The sequence below is a fragment of the Emydura macquarii genome, unplaced genomic scaffold, assembly GCF_026122565.2.
Source record: "Emydura macquarii macquarii isolate MOO-44397 ecotype Brisbane River unplaced genomic scaffold, CSIRO-AGI_Emac_v2 contig_75, whole genome shotgun sequence".
NCBI classification, from domain to species: Eukaryota; Metazoa; Chordata; order Testudines; family Chelidae; genus Emydura; species Emydura macquarii.
Window position 1 is genome coordinate 216,008 of NW_027130212.1, and position 23,125 is coordinate 239,132.

The window sequence follows — 23,125 nt, forward strand, 5'->3', positions numbered from 1 at the left end:
AAATATAATTCCCCATGCTGTAATAGTTTGCTTGAGAACCCTCCTGTCACAGTTTAGAAGTAGTTAATGCACCAAATATCTATTGCTATATAGAACATGGAGATTAAGAAAACAATATGTCTGTCTCAATATTTATACTGTAATACTGAATACTACAAGTGTATAGATTTGTTACTTGAACTGCAGGTCAGAAATATTACCTACTGTACATAGATACACAATCTGCAAGCCCTGTTAATTAATAATTACTGTATTGTTGTCATATGGGGGACGGGTTGGGTCAGAAGATTAATAATACTATATGGAAACTTCCATATCCAGGCCTCCATTTCATATCTAGCCAGGTTTGTAGTGACTAGTATGGTGAGAAACCCCACAATCTAAAAGTGTGTGTATTCAGCCAACCAAAATTGACAAATTTGGTTTTGCCAGGTTCACCTTTTGACATTCACTTAAATATTCAAACAGTTCTGTCAAGAACCCTGTCAAACCCTGGGCCAGCCCAAATCATCTTTGTACCTCATGTGGACCTTAGGAAAAGCCGAGTTCTAGATTCCAAAGTGAATATTTTGTAGAGACCTAATAGACACCCAAATGAGTTATCAGATGGCTATGTTATGGCCTATATGAAAAGAGTCCAGTTCCTCGCATGGAGGATCTTTTTCACAAAGATCTCCATCACATCGGCACCCTGTCCAGCAGCTTCACTGAAAAGGCCAAAGATTGTATAAATATGGACAATTAATTACTTTTTCCTTATAGTTCAGTGCCTATTGAAGTGAATGGGAATCTCTGATGTCAGTGGCAGTTGGAATGAGCCTCTACGTTTGGGTTGAGAGGTGCATTGATAGGGCAACACGGCAAATTGTACATTGCTGTTTGATTCTTGTCTATTCTGTGGTGACACACATAGCTAGACACAGAAGATGAAGACAGGGAGGGGATTGTTATGGTGTGATCCAGAGAGATGTGTTGGCAAACCAGATATGAACAGATTTTATATTAATATTTGCCAATTATATATTGATGTTTGCTAATTGCCCTGTGTGATTTCTTAATGTAATACTAGAAATGATTGTTTGTTGTTTAATGAATTTCTTTACTGCTTGGTATAAGTGAATTCCATTTTGTTAGGTTCCTTCATTTTGCTGTTTTTCTGAATCTTGTATTAGTTGCTTTTTGAATATGAGTGAGGAATGTGTGTGTAGGGTGTAAATGGATAAGGAGAAACACCAGCCCAAACTGTTTGGACAACAAAGAGGGGAGTAAAGACGCCAGCTGCAACTACCATCCTGGCCCTGAAGACAGAAGAATGCAAATAACAACCCTAAAGCATGGAAGAATCCACCCTAGAATGGAACAGTGAGTGAAATAAGAAGAGGAAAGGTCATGCTTGCAAGTGACTGGTGATTGGCTACCATATAGAATCTGAAGGCAGCATGACACAGCAAGACCATAGACTTACATGAGAGCCAGTGACTATAAAAATGGGTTGAGAACATGGAAACTTTGGGTTTGTTCTGCAATTATCATCGCGGAGCATCGGATTGCATACCGACAGAGGCCTGGCTCCCACCTTGTGCTCAGCCTAACTGGCCATTAGGTTGGCTTGAGCAACGCATAATAAGGACTGGTAATTATATTATACTAGCTTGCAGAACTCTTGGGTGTAAATAGGTGTGTAAATGTGTAAATGCAATAGCTTTTTAAGATATTTTTTTGTATTTACAATAAACGCAGCATATTGCCTTGTCCCCTGAGGAGATCCCACTGATCATTTCTTTTACAAGTATAACATTTTGGTGGAGAATTGCGAACATTGGCAGTATACCACACTTGTTGGAAATTCAGTGTGCACATCCTTGGCTATAGTAAGCCAAGTAATAACAATAAAAAAAATCAAATCCAGAACTTTGTTAAATTTTAAAAAAATATAGAATTTTAAACTGTGTTTTTGTTAAACTGAAGAATATAAGAGTTTTGGCAATCCTGTTTCTCTAATAAACTCTAAAAAATATAGGAGTTTGCAGTACATTAATTAAAAAAACATTTAAAAAAAGGGAAAATTTGGAGGAAATTGTACTGTAACTTATAAGGTCTGTACTCACGTCAAATTGCTGCTTTGCCTCTATCTAGTCTTGTCTTTTAGATTGTAGGGTCTTCAGGGCAGAGACTGCCTTCTATTCCTTTTTTGTACAGTGCCTAGCACAATGGGGTCTCGACCCTGCTGGAGGCCTTTATGCACTACTGAATAGCAATAATACAGTACAGAACTTCTTCTACATTTGTCAAACCATCATTTCTGACAGATAAAAGGATTCATTTAAATATGTGTTTGTTATTTATTCAAATTGATACACCAAAATAATATATTTTGCTGTGTTGTCACAATATTGCTTATGAGCTAGATGTTTAAATATAGGTATGGGAGTGTTATTTGTAAGAGTTATTTAAACACTTCTCTAGAAAATATAATGTTTTGTTTAAAAAAAGAAGTGATATTAATCTATCCTGACTTTGTTTAATAAACTGAAGACTGTAATTAAAACTGCTTAACGGCTTTATTTTTGTTAAATGTGTTAATTTATCTGGAAAGTTAAACAACTTTCTTTTTTGGTTTTTCCTGTGTGACTTGTCAAGTTTAGTCACATTTTCACTGATGATGCTTCATTTCCATTTTGTTTTATGTCTTGTTACATCAGTGTAACACAGAATGATCAATTTAAGCCAACATGACATATCACAAAGTGAAACTGCAGTCTTCTGAAAACCGTATTAAAAATTAGACTTTTAGGGAATTAGGGAAATTATTTTTCAAAATATAAGAATGCACCTTATCCATATCAAGCTTAAATATTTGACGCATATCTTCACCAAATAGATAATTAATTGATAGAAAAGCATTAAAGTTGGATGTAAAATTTAGAGTGCTTAAAGCTCTATCCCTTTATTAGGAATGGCCAGAATAAGTGATCTCTATCTTGGTTAAAACCCCTACATTTTTTAAATTTGAAAAAGCTGTGTTAGGGACTGATACTCTACTCGCTAAGTTCATGAAAAGGCTTCCATTTCACGGGTTTGGATCAGACCCTTAATATTTTAGTTGAATATTGTTATATAACTGTGTCACAAGGAGGTCTTGATGCTAACTGACAATGGGCATAAGGGGTGCGTAAGGGTTACAGGTATCTTGTATTTACATTCTAGTTCACCAAAGGGGTCATGTGAGGTCTCTAATAAAAGCTCATGTCATACTGGTCATCAATATCATTGCAAAACACATGTACAGATGTTGTGTAAGGAGTTGTGCATATACACTGAAAATTATCTTCTTCAGGTCCGCGCCTAGGGACTGGTCACCAGCAAAGGTGAAAAACAGGTTATCTGTCTATTTACATGTACATTTAAGTATTTCATGGTTCATAGTGGGCCTCCACTCACCAGTCTGAACGGAATGCTAATGAAGGATTATGAAAACTTAAAAGAGGAAAGTGGCAGGAAGATGTAAACCGCAGGGGGAGGGGAACCCTATCTTGAGATAAACATCAAAGGGCTGTGCTGGTGTATTGAGAGGGTGCAAAGAGAGAACCTCTTATTCTTCACCTAGGAAGTATATGGAAAGCAAATTTGCTTAATGAAGGTAGGATGGAGGAGGCTTGGCTGAAAACATTGGAGAAAACTTTCGGAGAGAAGCTTCTTTAGATGGGAAAGGAACTTAGTTAAATTTAGTCTCTAGAAAGTGTGTGGTGGTTACATATAAAACAATCAATCTAAGACATTCCAAATATTCCAATGTATACATTGCAATCCTTGTACTCAATATCACTTGAATCTCTGACTTTTGATAATAAACTTATTCTTGTTTTCACTATAAATATATTGAAGTGTTGTGTGTTCAACAGAGCTGTATTCTGAGGTGTAACTAATAAGCTGGTGTGTACTGTTCTTTTGGTTTGGTAATTTTATGAGTGTTCAGTGGATAAGGGGCTGGACACTACAGGGAACATTCCAAGGACTCAGGGGATGATGTGTGCCTATCTCTTACCTGTACAGACAGAGTGAGACTTGCAGAAGCCTGGAAATAGTGTTTGTGTTGCCAGAGGCTGATGGTTTCAGTCAGCTGATGCACAGTAGGCACAGACAAGCCTTCCTCATGCTAAGGGAAGGAGGTGGTGAGGTGCCTCACAACCCTGAATACCCTGGGGCAACATCACAATACATTTAAATCTTAGGTACTTAAATGGTCCTCATCACTGTAGTATCTGAATAGCTCCAAATATTTATTGACTTTATTTTTTCATCACCCCATGAGATAGGGAAGTATTATCTCCTTTTAACAGCTGACACAGATAGATGAAGGCCCAGATTCACAGAGGAACTTAGGCAGTGCAGTGGTTAGTGTTGCAGGAGGCCTCCCTTATAATCTTTAGCCAGTGGCTCAGGAACTTGCCCAAGATGTGGGTGATCCAGGTTCAGTTCTTCTGTTTGGCCTGATGAGAGAGGATTTGAACATGGGTTTTACACCTTTCAGATAAATGCCCCCCTCAGCCACTTTGTGTAGAGTTAGGCATGCTCTGAGCACCTCGACTAGATTGGGCCCAGGACACAAGATAGGTGGAGGAACAGCTATTTCCTGCTCTTTTGAGGATAATGCTGGGGTTTAGTTGTGGGAGGTGTCTGGGTGCCTGCCTGAGGCAGCAGTGCACATGCCCAGAGGCAGAAACTCAGGCACCTAGGGAACTTTTACAGTGAAATTGCTCGGGGATTTTAGGTGCCTATAGGTTTAGACTATAGCTGAGCAGGGGTTTTGGGGATCTTAGTAACATCTACATTTCGGACTTAAGTGATTTGCTTTAGCTCACACAAGAAGTCTGTGGCAAAGAAGGGAATTGAACACAGGTCTCCCAAGTGCCATGCTAAACACTGGCCTATCATTCGCTTCCCTCTTTTGTCTTTTCAACTGTTGACCCAGATCAGAAATGAAAGTTTGATGTATACAAAGACACTGGATGTGGCATCATCTTTATCCTCTGCCCATGGAAGAAAGGGGAACAAAAATATATTCTGTGTCTTTTGAGGATTTGTGCTCTTTACTTCTGCACAGTGCTTCCATATCATGGTGAAAAAATTTTATACAGAACCTAATAAATAGAAAAAGATAAACTGAGGTTTAAGGTCTGCCTGAAAGAAGAAATTACTACAAATCTTGGTAGAGAGATTTATCTCCAAATTATGTGTCTACTAATCTACAGAATTCTGATATGCCTCCAAATAATCATTTGAACTGTTGGGTACTTAGTGAAACCAAGCTGTAATTGGCACCCTGAAGGTCCACCTGAGGTGCCCTCTTCAACATTTGGTGGACTCCCAGATCACTGGTGAGGATTACCAGTTGCAACATTTCTAAAGGTGCTAATTAAGTCTGGTACCCTCCCAAGTCAAAAAGGCGCACTAGCCAGGGGATCAGCCCTTCCCCAGGATGTTGTTTAAAAGTTCACATGAGATCCATGAACTCGGCTGTACCAAAAGATTTTTAAACCGTTGTAAAGGCATGTACATCATTTCCCCCTGCTGGGTCTCGGGATCAGTCGGGCACTAGTCCCAGGGTTATATGGCGGGGAATGAAACTCAACCAGTGTAGACCCAGGGTCATCGTCCGGGAACACTTCCCAATTGGACTCCTCTGATGATGTACCCTCCACCTCCCCGCTCCAGGTCACAGGGTCCCAGTCTCCCGCCTGTACAACTGCATATACCCGACACGTTTTTACCAGTGTTCGGCCTCTCTTCCATCGCCAGGTGCTGACCAATCATACCGCCAAGACAGCACATTTATCTTCCCACGCAGCGGCTCGCATTGCCGCAGATTCTACCACTTCTCGGGCGACACCTGCGCAAGGTCTTCTTCACATTTAGTTCGACGCGACTGTTCCACCTGCCTCTCATCATCCAGGGTTCGGTATGTCGTCAGGAAGAGCCATCCCACCTCCCTGCAGCCTTCTTCTTCGACCACCCCCTATCTTCCTGCCTGAGTTCGGTCAATGCCTTTACCAACGCTTGGGGCATAACCTTCTCCTGCAACTCGGGCTACGCGGCCGGCGCCACTAGCTGGTCCATAAACGTTGCCACGGCGGACCACAACCCGGTGTTTCTCCACCCTGGGATGAGGTGACTGTCAGTTCCCTTGTCCTTCTTCCCCCAGAGGCATTTTTTCACGTTTGTGTCCCCCGCTACACCGAGATCCTGGTTGTGATGCCAATTGTATTCCACTAGGGCGGAGTGTTCGTATCTTGTAGATCTCGATGGCAGGAAGGAACAACTGGACAAATAATATCCAAGCAGCAATTTATTTATGGTTGAGGTAGAGAGTTAAGAGAAGGGTTACAGGTCAGCTTCCCAACACGCTCTACACATAAGCAATATCAATATTACCCAAGCTGTTAAAACTATGAAAAGAGCACTATCTACCAAGAAGATAGATAGAAACATTCGGCAAATAGGAATAAACATTCTACAAGAGAGGGAAATGTCCACAATTATAATTGTTGTTGTTATCTGAACAGCAACAACATTTAACTATTAAGAGAGCGAGAAGCAGGCCTGCCAAAAGCACACCTACTATGATGAGTACCTGGGGGCCCATTAACATTGTTAGTGTTAGTGATGTAGACCAAAGGGCCTTGCGGGTAGCGGGAGCAAGATCACTACCACCCCAGGGGTTCTACCCTCCCAAGGCATCTAAAGTACCTCACCGAGCAGTGCCTAGAAACTCATCGGCACTGAGATAAAGAGGAAGAATGATAATATTTGCTGAAGAGCCAAATCACTGCAGACCTCTTCCTACCTGGGTCCAGGTTGCAATTCGAGACACCTATTATGACAATAATGCGATAAATGAGTCTGCCACTAGCCTGGCAGACCATTTCCAAAGCCATAGAACAGTTCCAATTCATAGCAGCCATTGCTGATATATATGGGGGGCATGCTGATGCTCCTGAGGAGGTACAATTTACTGCTGCCATGCAAAGCAAATTGATCAAAAATGCCCCCTGGGAAATGAAAGGTGCTCTACTGGCCGCACTGGGAGGTGTGTTGGGACAAGATGTATGGCATGTCACTAGGGTATTGGGGCAAATGGAGCAAATAAGGGATTGGGGAGGTGTAGCGCGAGGGGTGCACCAAATAGGGAAAAACTCAGAAGGGAAAACTACCCACAAGGTGACTCGCAAGGAAATGTTTCTAGCGCTTCTAAAAAGTGGGGTCCTTAAAGAGGAGATAGGTGGCATCCCCACCAAGAAACTTCTGGAGTGCTATAAGGCCCTGCAAAAGCGGTGCTGGCCCCAGGACAAACCCGTACAGCCATCAGTGCCTCAGAAGGGTGACAGTTAGGGGAGGCGGGGAATGGGCGCATTACCCCAATATTACCCATTGGAAAACTCCGATCCCCTCCCTAAGAAGGGATGGCGGATCCCTTTCTTCTCCCCAGGTTCAGGCCTATACCCAGGGGGACCTACGCCCCATATTTACCATTATCCATATTTTGGGGAGGGAGGAATACGCTTCGAGTCATGGCCCTGGTAGACACTGGGGCCGAAGTCACTTTACTACATGGTAACCCCAGCCGTTTTATAGGCCCCAAGGTGAGTGTGGATGGTTACGGTGGCTCCCGTGTAACGGCTGCTATGGTAACCGTGCGGGTAGCCATTGGAGGAGGTCTGGCTTTTTATGCTGCGGTCTTCATCACCCCAGTACATGAGTACATCATCAGTATGGATATATTCCTGGGCAGGACCATCCACACTGACTGGGGTACCTTTACATTTGGTCGTTCCCCTGCTGTGAGAGCCGTCAAACCAATCCTTCGGGGTTATGCAAAATGGGAACCTCTTGTTATCCCTCCTCCTCCAATGCCCATCATGAACCCGCAGTATCATTTACCGGGAGGTCATGCTGAGATTGGTGAGACGATTCAGGCATTATTGGATGTTTGGATTATAAGGCCCGCTACCAGTCCTTTTAACAGCCCGGTATGGCCAGTGCGCAATCCGGCCAGCTTTTAGCACATGACGGTGGACTACCGAGTTCTAAACAGACATGCGCCACCTTTAGCGGCCGCAGACCCAGACATTGTCACACTCACTGAAAATATAGCATGCGCCGGTGGCGCGTGGCATGCAGTAGTAGACCTTGCTAATGCCTTTTTTTCAATTCCCATCCACCCCGATACCCAGGATCAGTTTGCTTTCACCTGGAATTCCCGTCAGTTCACCTTCCAGGTTTTGCCACAAGGTTATGTACACAGTCCCACCCTGTGTCACGGGCTTGTGGCCCAGGACTTACAGCGAATCATGCTCCCAGAAAAGGTTTGCCTTTTCCATTACATTGATGACATCTTATTAACCTCTGATGAGGAACCTCCTGTACAAGAAGCTCTGCAAACGGTCATGGGAAGTATGAGGGAGTGGGGGTGGGCAATAAATCCAGAGAAAATCCAGGGCCATGCCCAAACAGTAAAATTTCTAGGCATTCAGTGGTGTGGCCCGTTTAAAGCCATCCCAGACCGGGTGGTGGATACCATCCAAGCTGCAGCGGTTCCAACCTCGAAAAAGGAGGCACAAGCTTTTACGGGACTCCTGGGTTATTGGAGAAATTTTCTCTCACATCTTGGCCTCCTTTTGAGGCCCATTTACCAGATAACAAAGAAAAAGGCAGAGTTTGCCTAGGGCGCACCCCAGCAGGCTGACTTTTCTGCAGCTAAGGAAGCAATTTGACAACATATGATGTTGGCCCCCCAGTACAATCCCACCCGTTTGAGCTTGATGTCCTCGTGCGCGATGGCGTGGCGTCTTGGGGATTGTGGCAACGGGAGGGTAGTAGGTGCTGCCCCATTGGCTTCTGATCTAAAAGGTTACAGGGGGCGGCGGAGCATTACACCCCTCTCGAGCAAACCCTTGCTGCTGTTTATCAAGCATTATTGGCAACGGAGTAGCTCCCGGGACCCCAGCAGGTAATCGTGCACCCTCCATTGCCAATAGGGTGGTGGATACAGGATGACAGCCCCCAGAGCAAAACCGGAATAGCCCAAACACCCACCCTAATGAAATGGAAGTGGTATCTATAGAAAAGAGCCAGTCTGAAGAATGAACCCGCCGCAACGGAGCTTGCGCTGCTGGGAACGATACGTGTAGACGACTCCCTGGCGGAACCCACGGGGGAGCCGACATCGCCAACACCAAGCCCATTTGCTGAGGCACTGCCCTTCGAGAGCCTAGCCCCACAGGAAAAAGGTAGGGCCTGGTTTACAGATGGCTCGGCCAAATATGTAAATGGTGAGCGACAGTGGTGGGTGGTAGCCTTTCAACCCGAGAAGGAGACGGTGCTGTGGGAAGAAGGTGCAGGAGGCACCAGTCAATTGGTGGAACTGTGAGCAGTGGCCATGGTGTGCAGAGAAGACCCCGGACCCGCAGTGATCATTTACACCGATAGTTGGGCAGTGTTTAAAGGACTGATATTATGGAGCCCGGTGTTGTGGGCTAAGGGATGGCAGATACATGGCAGACCCCTATGAGGTGGAGAGGAATTATGGGAGGAACTGTGGGCCCTGGCTGGCACCAAACAGATATCTATTGGACATGTGGATGCCCACCAGAGTATCGGGTTGGCATCTTTATATATCCAGAAAGTGGATCGGCTCGCTGCTGTCCACCCCGTCAGCCCTGAGATACTGGCATTAGGCCCATGAGACCGCGGGACATCGAGGGGTGGAGGCGACCCTCCAGTGGGCACATGCTAGAGGCATACCCCTGACGAAGGTTGCCGCAATGGAAATTGGAGAACAATGCGCAATATGCCTTAAGATCAAGGACAGGAAATTGACCACTAAACCCCGAGGACATCTCTGTGGCAGATCGACTATATCGGCCTTCTACCCCAGGAGGGGCGCAAGCAGTATGCCTTAACCACTGTGGATACTTATTCAGGAATCATGCAGGCCTATCCCACAGGACGAGCCAACCAAGCTGCTACCCTCGAGGGCCTGAAACGGCTCATACTGGCATATGGTATCCCCGAAGAGATCCAGAGCGACCAAAGGACGCACTTTATTGGCCAAACGGTACAGCAATGGGCCAAAGATGCAGGTATTCAATGGACTACCCATATACGTATCCCCCACAGGCAGCTGGACTGATCAAACAGTATAATGGGCTTCTGAAGGAACAAATTCGAAAGCTCACCCCCACGGGAACCCTTAAGGGGTGGACCAAAGTTCACGATCAGGCCCTACTGATTCTAAAATCCACCCATCACGAGCCCCTATGAGCAGATGGTGAACATGCCATCATCACTGACACCCACCACTCTGCGAGTATGGAAGCTAACGCCCAAAGCCTTTTTACTGCTTAGGGCTACCGAAGACAGTGTGGGCCTGGACCTGAGAACACTGGATCATGTGGAAATCACTCCTGGTACACAAGGTTGTATTCCCCTGGGCCTGGGATGGAAGCTCCCCCATGGCATTTATGGACCAATAGCTGCCCGCTCGAGCATCGCGTGTCGGGGCGGGCAAGTTATGGGGGGGGGGGGGAGTAATCGACTTAGACTATCAGGGTGAGGTCAAAGTCCTATTACACAACCTTGGACCTAACCCTCTTGTATTTGAACCCGGAGATTGGGTTGCACAATTGATTTGTGAAAAGGCAGCCTTCCCGAAGTCAAGCGAAACAATGCCACCTACGGACACCACAATTCGGGGGGGGCGGGAGGTTTCGGTAGTACAGGCAAGGCTGTATGGGTACACACCCTGGGGAAGTCGCCGGAACCAGGGAAGATTCTGACTGCCGGTCCAGGTGACACTTCATATGTATTGGTACAAGGAGCAAATAACCCTGTTTATCTCCCTAATACCAGATTGTCCTCACGTTCCAAAGCACCTTGACAGCCTGGGAGCAATGGGACTCATGCCCCAAAGGCTGGATTCTCACCCCCGACCCCGCAATAGATTGCTATTCACTGGAACCCGTAAGAATGCTTCGAACCTTCGCATACGCTAGGACTGGGAAGATGACAAAGCTGCTGATCCGTGCATCATCCCCCTCAGAGAAGTCAACATTTCTTTTATTCTCTTTCGGGATGGGAGGGTGTGGAATGGAGGGAAAGTGGCAACGTATCAGTGAACGGTGTACCACCCTGGTAAAATATACAAATGTTGTCGGGCATGTTCTCAGGAAGAAGATATCGATGCCCTGAGCGAGAGCTTAGATGGGAATGGCGAGTGCGATTTGTTGGCTGATATATATATCCCTGGAATCCCTGGCTCTGGCTATACTCCCGTCGGCTCTGGCAACTTATGGAATACCTTAAACCCTGGATGCACCCTAATCATGCTGTATCTCCTTAACAGCCATAAACAGGCCAGTGGCTCAACCTACGTCAGATTTCCTGGTGGAGCCACGGGAATGATCTCCCAAGTATAGCCAAATCGAGTGGTTAGCATTACACACCATGTGCTCCTCACTAATAGCCCAATTGCCCTTGGTCATAATATAAATAATGATACCACTTATATTATGTATTGAAGACAATTGTCACGCTGTACCTGTATGACCCAACCCTGGCATGTAGTAGACGTACAAATAACGTTTGACATGTCTCTTGTCAATATCTCCCGCATATACCCCAGTTGTTGGCAGTGTACCCATCACTTGTGGCTATTGCCACGGCTCCGTCTTCATAAGCAGAGTCTAACGGATGCCACCATTGGGGCAGACACAGCGGTAGGCGTAGGTTCCATCAACCAATGGGGCATTGAAACCCTCCGAAACAAACTATCCCTGGCTGGACAATCCAGTCGCCAAGCCCTCACGATGCCCCTAGGGGGCCCTAATTGGAAATACAATGCTTCAAGCTGCCTATCCTTAGGAGCTGAATTGGCTCTGGACCAATCTATCCTCTTGGAAAACATATCTGACTCTGCGTCAGCAGAATGTAGTAAACAACCGAACCGCATGTGTCATGGCCCAGTTGGAAGCAAACCAACAGTATCAAATGTTTTATGTCCACTGGCAAAGTCTACACCCAGAAATGTGGAAGCATGAATTAGAAATCCCCAGCCAAATCTGGCTCAAGCCCATCTCCTTTTGGTGTGAGGGTATTAGATGCCAGGCTCGCTTAAAATATGCACAGCCTCGGCTACAAAGTACTTAGTGTCCGCTAATCATACTCCTCCAACTAATCACAGGATCCCCCAAATTCACCACTCCTGGATAGACCAAGATAACTATACCGTGAACCCTGATGTATGTGATAAATGGAGGGAAGGTTATGTGTGCCTATTGCAAGGGAGGGAAGCCCATCCCTGCCTACATCCGGTGGCTGGCAAGTGCACTTGGCACCAATACCTATTGAATGGGACCAATGTTTATCAAGAAGGACCGGAGGCCATGTGCATGGTAACCACAGACCTAGGGTCATGGGATGATGGCCTCCCTATTCGGGGGCCAGGAGTCAGTTGCGCCCAAAACATTACTGCTTACTTTGATCACACTACATATCAATGATACGACCTAATGCTATTAATTCATACCCAACAGGCATATACCCCCCTGTCCCTGACCTGGTCCTGCCTCCTGTTGTTACCTTACCTCGAGCTACCATGTTGGCACACATGGGAAAGGAAGCGCACCGCTTGTTCCAACAAGCAGCCAAGACTTCGCATGGTGCTATGATCAAGATGACTGTTGATGCCCAAGGAGTTGTACAATTAGACAAGGACATTGATTATATCACTCACCATAATTGGTGGGATATCTTCACTGGTTGGTCCCCCGGAGCCACCCACTTTCTGAATATTGTAATGTACCCTGTTGTTGTCTTGCTTGTTGCACTTTTCTTTTTGCTAATTGTTATGTTTGTTTTTTGGTATAAAATTAAGCGTATATATGTTCAGCTTGCAGCTTTAGGGCGTATGCTTGAAAATTTTATTGATCGTGGGCATTATGAGTGTTTGATGTTTGCTGATCCTAGTGTTAGCAGTGTGTATGAGACTTGCGTTGTAGAAATTGATGTCTAGGGCCTCGCTTTGCCAAGGGGTGGAGTGTAGTGCGCGCAAGAATATTGTAACGTGAGGTCACATTAGTATGGCAAGAGCCAGGCACTGGGCAATAACAGCAGGCTTTTAGCAATAGTTAGGCCTCTCAAGAACCAGACTTGTCTGGAAAGCCCCTAAGGGATAAGAGGAACTATCCCCAGGTCTGGAAATACCCTTGGGATGAATATAGAAGTCAGCTGACCTTAGAGTCAGGAAGGAATTAACAACTTTAGCAGAAAAGTATTAGTTTCAGCAATAAAATTAGTAAGCTCAGCAATAGAAGTGGTAGTTTTAGTAATAAACAACTAACGTCACCTTATTGCAAAAACCCCCTAGCTATTAACCAATAGATTAATGGAAAACAAGATCAAGGCCCAATCCCCATGTGGATTGAGATATACCACACTCACTAGCAGAGGTATAATAGGACCCTAGAGCCCCTCCCTTCCTGAGACTCTCTGTTGATCTGTTGAGGTGCTAGTGGATGCTTCAGGCAGATCGGTTCCCTGGTTGCCACTTGCTTCATAGGGCAAAGAATGGATCTCCTCACCTTCGTATGGGTAAGCGCCCTCTTCCCCACTTGGGACGCCGAAGGGGTCCTCGTGCTTTGAGGCGTAGCCCTGAGCCCTTATGGCCTGTTATTACTATACAGCTAGGCCCTCATGCGATTCTAGTTGTGGGCACCATTTGTGCGTTTTTAATAGCTTGGTCTGCAGTGATTTAGCTCTTCAGCAAATATTATCATTCTTCCTCTTTATCTCAGTGCCGATGAGTTTCTAGGCATTGCTTGGTGGGGTACTTTAGATGCCTTGGGAGGGTAGAACCCCTGGGGTGGTAGTGATCTTGCTCCCGCTACCCATAAGGCCCTTCGGTCTACATCACTAACACTAACAATGTTAATGGGCCCCCAAGTACTCATCACAGTAGGTGTGCTTTTGGCAGGCCTGCTTCTCACTCTCTTAATAGTTAAATGTTGTTGCTGTTCAGATAATAACAACAATTGTAATTGTGGACATTTCCCTCTCTTGTAGAATGTTTATTCCTATTTGCCGAATGTTTCTATCTATCTTCTTGGTAGATAGTGCTCTTTTCATAGTTTTAACAGCTTGGGTAATATTGATATTGCTTATGTGTAGAGCGTGTTGGGAAGCTGACCTGTAACCCTTCTCTTAACTCTCTACCTCAACCATAAATAAATTGCTGCTTGGATATTATTTGTCCAGTTGTTCCTTCCTGCCACTGAGATCTACAAGATACGAACACTGCACCCTAGCAGAATACACAAGCTGACTCAGCAAACCATTTAGACTTTGGCCATTGTTGACTGGGGAAATAATGAGACACATTTTTAGCTTAACAATTTTTTGAAGGCTTGCTTTCAAAATCATGTGTTAGAAGTTCTCTTTTGATGTAGACTTCTTGTCAACCTGCTTCGAACTGTTGTCTCTTAACATTTGCAGGTCCTTAACATTGACACATCCTAACATTTCCAGGTTTATTACCAGAAATTGTTTAATCTGAAACCCAAAGAACTTTGAGTTATAGCCTAATTCAAATGGCTTCCTGAAAAGAACCATCATTTATCAGTCCAGGTAAATTAAACTCTAAATTTCTCAAAGCTCAAATTAGATGTATAATAAATACTATATACAATATTGATATAGCAGAGATCCTCATCTTCCATTCATATATATTTCCTAATCAACTAAATCTGCTCAATATTATTTTTAATCCAGATGAAAAGATATTAAAATCATTGTGCAGGACTTTTTTTTAGAAATATACCTCCTTTGTAAATCTTCATCTTGAAAGTCTTTTTAAAGGAGTAGTGCTGAAATAGTTTGACTTAAATATATATACATTTATTATATTTAACCATAATTGTAAATCACTTGAGGATTTTGGTGATGCAAAAAATATAAACAACCCTTTGATTGTTATAAAGTAAAAACAATTACTGATGTGGCTCTAAGTAGACTTGTTCAAACTTCTGATTTATTAATTCTTTAGGCTTTGTTTTCTGAAAAGGACTGGTCATGAATAGCAGTTGTGGGCTCTTTATAAAAGAAACACATTACCGAATAGGAAGAGTAGAAATATATTAAAATACAGCATAATGTTGTCTCTAATGCATAATAGCAAAATGCACAAACCTGGCCAAATTTGTTATGCAAAAAATTCAGATATAAAGTTCAAATGCAAACGGATGGATTCCCCCATTAATTACTTGTTTTACATCTCAGTTTTGCTCTGCCTGCTCATAGTGTGCCTTCTATTTTTAGGGTATGTTTATACTTCCAACAGGTGTTCTGATTCCCAGCTTGAGGAAACATACCTGTGCTAACGCTCATTGAGTTAATGTGCTAAAAACAGAATGTAGCTGCAGCAACATGAACAGTGAGAGAGGCTAATTGCCCCGAGTACATTCCTAACATCTTGGATGGGCTCACACTCAGGGAGGCTAGCCTCCTGCATCATTGCAATTTCATTCTATTTTAATGTGTTAGTTTGATGAGAACTAGTGCAGATATGTCTCCTGGAGGTGGGAATCACACCCCCATCTTAAAGTGCAGACAAATCCTTAGAGAGTGTTGTCTAGTGCTGTCAGTGACTAGAAACTATGGGGATTGTTTCTCTCCACCTACAATAGTTACGTTATAGGCAGAGCATGCTGTGACACTTTTAGTTAAGGTTGCTTAAAGCTTAAGCCCAATTGCTTCTCACTTTTGCCAAACTAAGAGTTCAGGCTGAAATTTTCCATTACTTGTGTAGACTTCAGGCTGACTTTTTTGTTACTAGTTTTAATTTTCCATCAATTACAAGCTCAGTGATTTACCAAAAAAAAGTTAGAGGAAAAATAGACATTTTTTGCTAATGTTCCAGAATTTTTCAACTGTTTCTTTGAAGAGCTATCACCTCAGTGCTTGGGAGCAGAACTGTGATGGAAAAGTGACTTTTGCTATGTCTTTGAAAATCTACACAGATTAGGCCAACGTATAAATATCTTAAAATTGCTGCAACGCAGCGCAGTTTGTTAGAGGCTTGCTACTAAAATTTCAAAACATTCCATCTGTACTGGGCCCATTGACTCATCTGCACTGAGCATGCTCCCCAGCTTATGGAACTGGAGTAGCAGCCAGTGCTGGTCTAGGAGCCAGGAGAAGACCATGAGCTCTAATTATAGCTCTTTCACTTACTGGTGGTAATAGTCTCTGCACTTCACTGTACTTATTATTAAGCAAGGCTTCATAGCCCTACTTGAGGAGGCAGGCCAGTATTTAACATTTTACAGATGGGGTTATAGAAACATTGCTAAGATCACTTCTGTCATGGATGGAAATAGACCCCTATCAATATGATAGACCCAAGTCTCATGCAGAGCCACACTGCCTTTCGGAATGCATGAGTCAGATCTATGTGTTTGTCTGTGCCAGACTCCACTCCCTTCCAGAGCCAGGAATAGTACCCATGAATCCTTTACTCCTCATATTCCACTTCTGTCTAGCAAATGGATCTCTTAACCATATGCAACATCTGTGTTTCACTTTCCTTTAAAGCTGGACCATATAGAAGAGAACAGCCTACTATACTATGTTGTTGTTGTTTTTAACTCATAGTGGTAGATTCCACGCTGGTGGAATCAGCTATCTACATCTGGCCATCCTCCATCAGAACAGAAGGTCACCAAAACACTTAATTATTTGTGCTTTTAAAAAAGGTACTGGGAAGAATGAAGCAGTTTTCTGTGCTTTGGGGGGTGAACCACTAAACTAGGGCTTAAGTTAGAATGCAGTTTTGCAAAGCCTTTGGCTTAACTCTCTGGACAGGGATGAATTTTACAGAGTAGAATTAGTGATAGAATACAGGGTTCTTAATGGATTTTTTTTTACCCTTTTAGAACAGGTAAAAAACCTTTAATCTGAAAATCCCCTTTTAAAAGCAAAATTCTCAGTATTTTAGTGATGAATTTACAGCATATTATTCTGAAAATGCATACACTACTGAAAGAAATAGAATCCTGTCAAGTAATATCTTGGGGAACTAATTTTTTTTTGTGTGTGTCTTCTGTGACTATTACCTTTTAAGCAATATGTGTTTAGGAAGTTAGGAAGAATACATTTATCTAGAGTATGCTCTCCTTGAACTTATAGCTACAGGCAAACTTCAGTGTTATAATGTGTAGCTTCTACATCAACCTTCTGTCTATCCCTAGGCACAAGGGAGCTACTTTGAAGTTCTATCAAAAGTAGACTTCAAAGAGTATTTACAAGTATGCCTTATAAAATGACAGTCTAAAGAAAGGAAATATGGCTTTGGTTTATAGTGACTTCTGCTGGGAGATAGGCAGCTGTAGGCAAAACTGACAGCTTCACAAAAGAAAGGCCTGATCTTGTGAGGTGCAGAGAGCCACCTGATGGAAGTGCAGCACTTTTAATTCATTGAAGTCAAAATATCTAAGAATTGTCTTCAGTTGCAAGTGATAATATTATACACCATTATGGGACCAATACAAATTCCTCAATAAATAGTTTGAATTAACTCTGGTCTGCTTAAATAATACATAAAACAAATTTGCACCATATTTTTAAAATTGGTGAGTTTTTATATGTACAATAATCTAAAGGAAGTATAACCTATTATCAGACCAATACCAGGCATTGCCTGAATGGACCTGGTTATGGAAAGAATATTGCTGCTCAAGGAAAGCAACTAAGGTCTTCATCCTACTGTGAAATTTGCCTCCATGGTCACTAGCCTACACAAACATCCTAGTTTTATTGAACTATAGAGTGGTGGAGATTTTCAGATTCCAAAAGTCTCTCTCCTATAGCTGGAAATAGTGAATTAGACTTTGTATTGGTCTCCCCTTCTTCTTTCCCCTCCTCCCCCATCTTGATCATCTTGATATTTGTCCAGCCTTGGATCTTGGAAACAATAGATTCTTCTAGAATTGGATTCTATCTGGATTAATGTAAATTTCCTAATCTTATATAGAGGATGTGATACTCTTGAGAACAGAAAGTACAATATAACACTGCAGGAGGGGAGGAGCTTCTTTGCATTAGTAAGTGTTGCAATAAAGCATTGTCAATTTATTTTTTATTATAACTGATTTTAGACTTATGTGCCTGGCCAACATTCTTAACATCAAAGGTTTTCCATAGCTTGTATATCTTAGGAAGCCATGGGATGTTCAGTGTAAGAATATAATCCCCAAAGCAGGTCAGGTTTGTTCATGACCTGTGACTATTGCAGCTGGCTTAGATAAGGGACTTGATGGTCATCTACATTCCAGTTTCCTAGAAACATCCAGTTAGGTTCCCCTTGCAACAGAGATGTTCAAAATGTGGTTGCAGCTGCCAAAGCAAATAGATTTTTTAAAGGAAAAACGGTCTTTTTAGTTTTAGTATCTCAGTCAAAAAGACTTATGATTTGTTTCTGGTTCAAGAAAAGTCCTGTAGAGTACTGAATAGTAGAATCAGGAGTTTTGTTGCTTGTTACTGCAATCCAAACCAGGAAAATCTGAGCTGTGTTGTCCCTTTTGTTCCTTTAATATTTTGCTTAGTGTTAAAAGTAATTTTTTGTTTTGAAAAATATAGCCTCTGATTTTTAACTGTATGTCCCTGTAACTGGTTTCTACTCACCACTGGGAGGCACCTTGTGGCTAAATCTGGGGATTAGCTGTCTCCTGATCTGGCGCCCCTGCCTTCATTGCTCACCCTTTGGGCTCTATCTCTGGACTCAGAGTGCTCCCTCATCATGACTCAGCTCTCTGGACAGGTCATGCCAGTGTTCCCACTCCAGGCTGTTAAAGTTCCACTGGACAAACTGTCTATATGCAGTCTTAAGCAGTCTTCTGTGCCACTTTCTCAGTGGCTGGGAGGGAGCCCACGCCCACTTATTACTCCAGTTCCAACCCAGGGACCCGATGCCTGGCAACCCTGGGCTATTCTAGCTCCAACCCTGTTGCTGTTTCCCTGAGATCTTTCAAACCTCTCTTCTCTATCTCCTAGTCTGACTCCAGATTTACCACTGGAGCTTTCTTCACTCCCCATGGTTACTTCACCATCTCAGCTTCTTGCCAGAATCTGTAGTCCAAGGCAGGATCCCAGGGCCTACTCTTCCCCTTGAACTCTTTCTTATACCAAGCCAATTTCCCTTCTCTTGTCCCCGCAGCCCCTCTCATACTACCAACTTCCTCTCTTTATAAACCTAGCCCAGCTCCTCCCCCTCCTGGGCTTCATCAGCCCTTAGGCCTCATCTGTCCCTGGCTTTCCTCCAAGTGCAGCTTATAAGGCTAATTGGCCTCTATTATCTGCTCAGGGCTTGTGTGGGTGTAGACAACCATCACAATCCACAGTTTGTAATTGTAAACGTTTTCCCTATGTTTATAACCATTTTGTCTTTGATATTCCCTCTAGACCAGATACATGTGTGAATTTCTTTCTTCAAAGTGATGCTAGATATATAGTAACAACTGGGTAAATCATTTAGTCTAGAAAACAGCACATAAGCAAAGACTGAGGTATCTCTTGCAAAAAAAGAGAAGATTTTTAAGCACTCATGTCCACAAACATACACTTTGGATGTATATTATTGGAAGGCAGTTTGTGACATTCAATTCAATATACAGAAGTGGATCCTCAGTTGGTGTAAATTTACCAGGATCCATTGATGTCAGCAGAGTTGCTCTGATTTATATCAAGTTTGATCTGACCCTAAAACTTTTAAAATAATATTGTGAAGACATAACAAAACTTGTTTTTGTTCCAGGCTTAGCAGGCAACTAATACACAGATGTCAAAAAAGTAAAGGCGGTAACTTAATTAACTTAACTAAAATAAAGGTTATGGGGTGAATAGAATCGCAAGATTCTACCCAATGGAAAATGTTCTAATGCAATACTTAAACTGGTCCTAATAGCCAAATTCAAAATCAGGTGACTTTTATCTACCAGGCCTCCCTCTGTTAGCCAAATAAGGAGATTTAGCACATAAGGATATCATCATTCTGTTGCTCTTTCCTTGTGCAACAGATGAGGGTCCATTGGAAATTGGAAGATTGAGAAGATTTTGATTATTCATTTTAGGAGATGAGTAAGAAGGGACATGATAAAAGCATAATAAAATGAATAGTATAGAGAAGGTACAATGGAGGCTTCTGTTATTCTTGTCTCTGATTGTCCACAAGAACATGTGGAGGTTCAATAAAATGGAAAGCTGGCAAATTCAAAACTCATAGAAGGAAATACTCTTGCACACTGACTGTGGAACTCACTGCGACTGGATGTCATTGAGGCCAAGAAGCTACCAAAATTCATAGAAGGATTGGATATTTATGTGGATAACAAGAATATCCAGAGTTAGAACAGCTAGTGGTTACAGATTTTGGAAGAGATCTAAAACCTGCTGCCCCTAATATCTAAATATTAGAATTAGAATAAACCTTTCATGTGGACAGATTATCCTACTTCTGCCCACTCTGGGGTTTTACCTTCCTCTGAAGCATCTGGTACTGACCACTGTCAGAGAGAGGATATTGGTCTAATTGCTGTGGCAATTCTTTTATCCAGACAAGATACCTGAAGTGGTGTGACATTCTGAAGCTCATATCCTGGTTAAAATATTCTTCAATACATATGCAACCTATACATTAAGGAATGTAATCCTGGCCCCTTGGAAGTCAGCGGGAGTTTGCCATTAACTTCAATGAGGCCAGGATGTCGCCCATCGTATATTTACCCCAATGTATATTTAACTTTAATATTACACTGAAGTTTTCTTGTAAATGGTGTTGTCACAGACGTGGCCAAACTTCCCCTTATTGCACACTTACCAGGTCGCTGTGCTTGGATCCAAACATTGGATCTGTGAGCTTTTAAGCTCTCCTGGAGCTGGGCAGGCTCCAGCATCTCTCAGCTTCCTGGGCAAAAACTCTGTCCAGTACCCCTTCTCAGAAATGGACCCCCAACAGTCCTGCTGCCCTAGGCTCCTAGATCAGTTCTGACCCCCTAAAACTTTACAGTAGCTTTCCACACCCTATTCAGAGCTCCAACTTCATGGGCATTTTGTTTAACAGTTTGCCCCTTCAGGAACATATGATAATTGAATCAATTAGACACAGTCTTTGGAGGAATTTCTAAAATCAAGCATGCTTTACTTGTAGACAGTACAAGAGATACAGATCCCTCCCCTTCTCTTGGAATTCAATCTTCCAGCTCAGGTTTTTCCTGGGGATCCTGGAGTCTCTTCATTCCTTCCCCAAACTCCCTTTGAGTTTGTGATCCTCTTAATCTCTCTATTTTAAAAGCTAGTGCTAACAGCTTGGTTCTTTGTTCTTTCTCCTGTTCCCACCGCCCCTTCAATTCTTCACTCCTCTGGGGACAAGCTGGAGAAAACTGGTTTTATCCCATTGTTTTGCTTATTCAGGGCAAGGCTTATTCAATTGTTGATAGACCTCAGCAACCATCCCATTCAGAGGCAGACATCCAGACACCAATCCCCCTCTCCCAGATTCCACAAGAAGTCTGATGTAGGAATACAGTATAGACAGACATAAGTGCATACATCTACACAGTGCATAATTTCAAACAGAATTCATAAGCTGTACATAGACAGATTTCTCAAATTTTCACAAATGTTTTATCAAACTGTTCCTTAGTCAACAGAATTGTCAGCAGTCTTCTGCTGCTGCCTTGTAATGGATCAGAAGTGCTGTTGCAATGATAAGTCTTTTATGAACTATCAAATAGCTCTGAAATGTACTTAATGCACAATGAACGTTTGGTGATGCTGGTTATCATGTGAATGGGGAAGATAAGTTGAGACATTTGAGAAGTGAAGGCTCACCTTTCATGGAAGCATAAAATATGCAAATGTGTAGTATTAAGCAAAATTCTGTTTATCTATTAATCTAATCCCCTTTCTTCTTTTACACCCACAAATAATTCACATTGATAAAAAATCCTATTTCTCCACAGTCATGCTTCAATGCTAAATGAAGACTTCATGACATTTTTAGTTGTAACCTCATCAGAAACCGAATGCAACAAGGTTCCTATGTCTACTTGATAGCTTAATTTACATTGAAGCCATCAGACAATAAACTTGTCTACAATATGTCTATGAATAGACACTGAACAGTTTAAACTGGACTGTTTTCTCAACAGCATGAATTCATCAAAAGAAAAGCAGTGCTGGTTTACACCAGCTTCCCGATTAGAGACTTAAAAAACAATTGTTTTTCCTTTTATGTAGTGTAACCTTTTCTACAAATGCATCTTCAAAAGCATTGCTTCTTTAAAGGCAACTTCTTTAACTTCAGTTTGATTTTTAATCCAGCAATCTAGGTGTAGTAATTTAGCACTTTCCCATCTACTATACATTAGTGGCCCTTCCTCCAATTTCGGAACCTAAACACAAATCCAAGACCATCTGCCACAGGACATTGGCATCCAATATCAGACAGACAGCAACCTCTTCAACCTATCTTGTCGCTGTGCCAAAACTAAAGTAACATAGGCAACAATAACCAAACTCCAGTATGAAGATGATTGTGCTGTGGCTGCATACTCAAATAAGGACCAACAAACAGCCCTTAACTGCGTCTCTGACGCTTAGAAAGCCTAGGACTAACCCTGAACATCAGCAAAACAAACGTTCTTCACCAGCTTGACCCTGGTCAATTATCAGACACAGCAAGAAAGATCTACATAGACAGAGAGGAATTGGAAAATGTAGAACAGTTTGCCTACCTTGGCAGCGATCTAGCACAGAGAGCAAACATAGATGTCGAGATTCAGCACACCATCCTTGCCTTTGGCAGACTGTCTCACTGGGCATTCAACAATCACAACATCAGGACACACGCTAGACTTTTAGTTTACAAAGAGGTAGTAATCCCAACTCTCCTCTATGGCTGCAACACTTGGGTGACCTACAGAAAACACTTGAAAAACCTGACATGCCAGAACCAGCATTTTCTCTGAAAGATACTCAATATAAAGTGGGAAGATCACCGCACTAACATCAGTGTCCT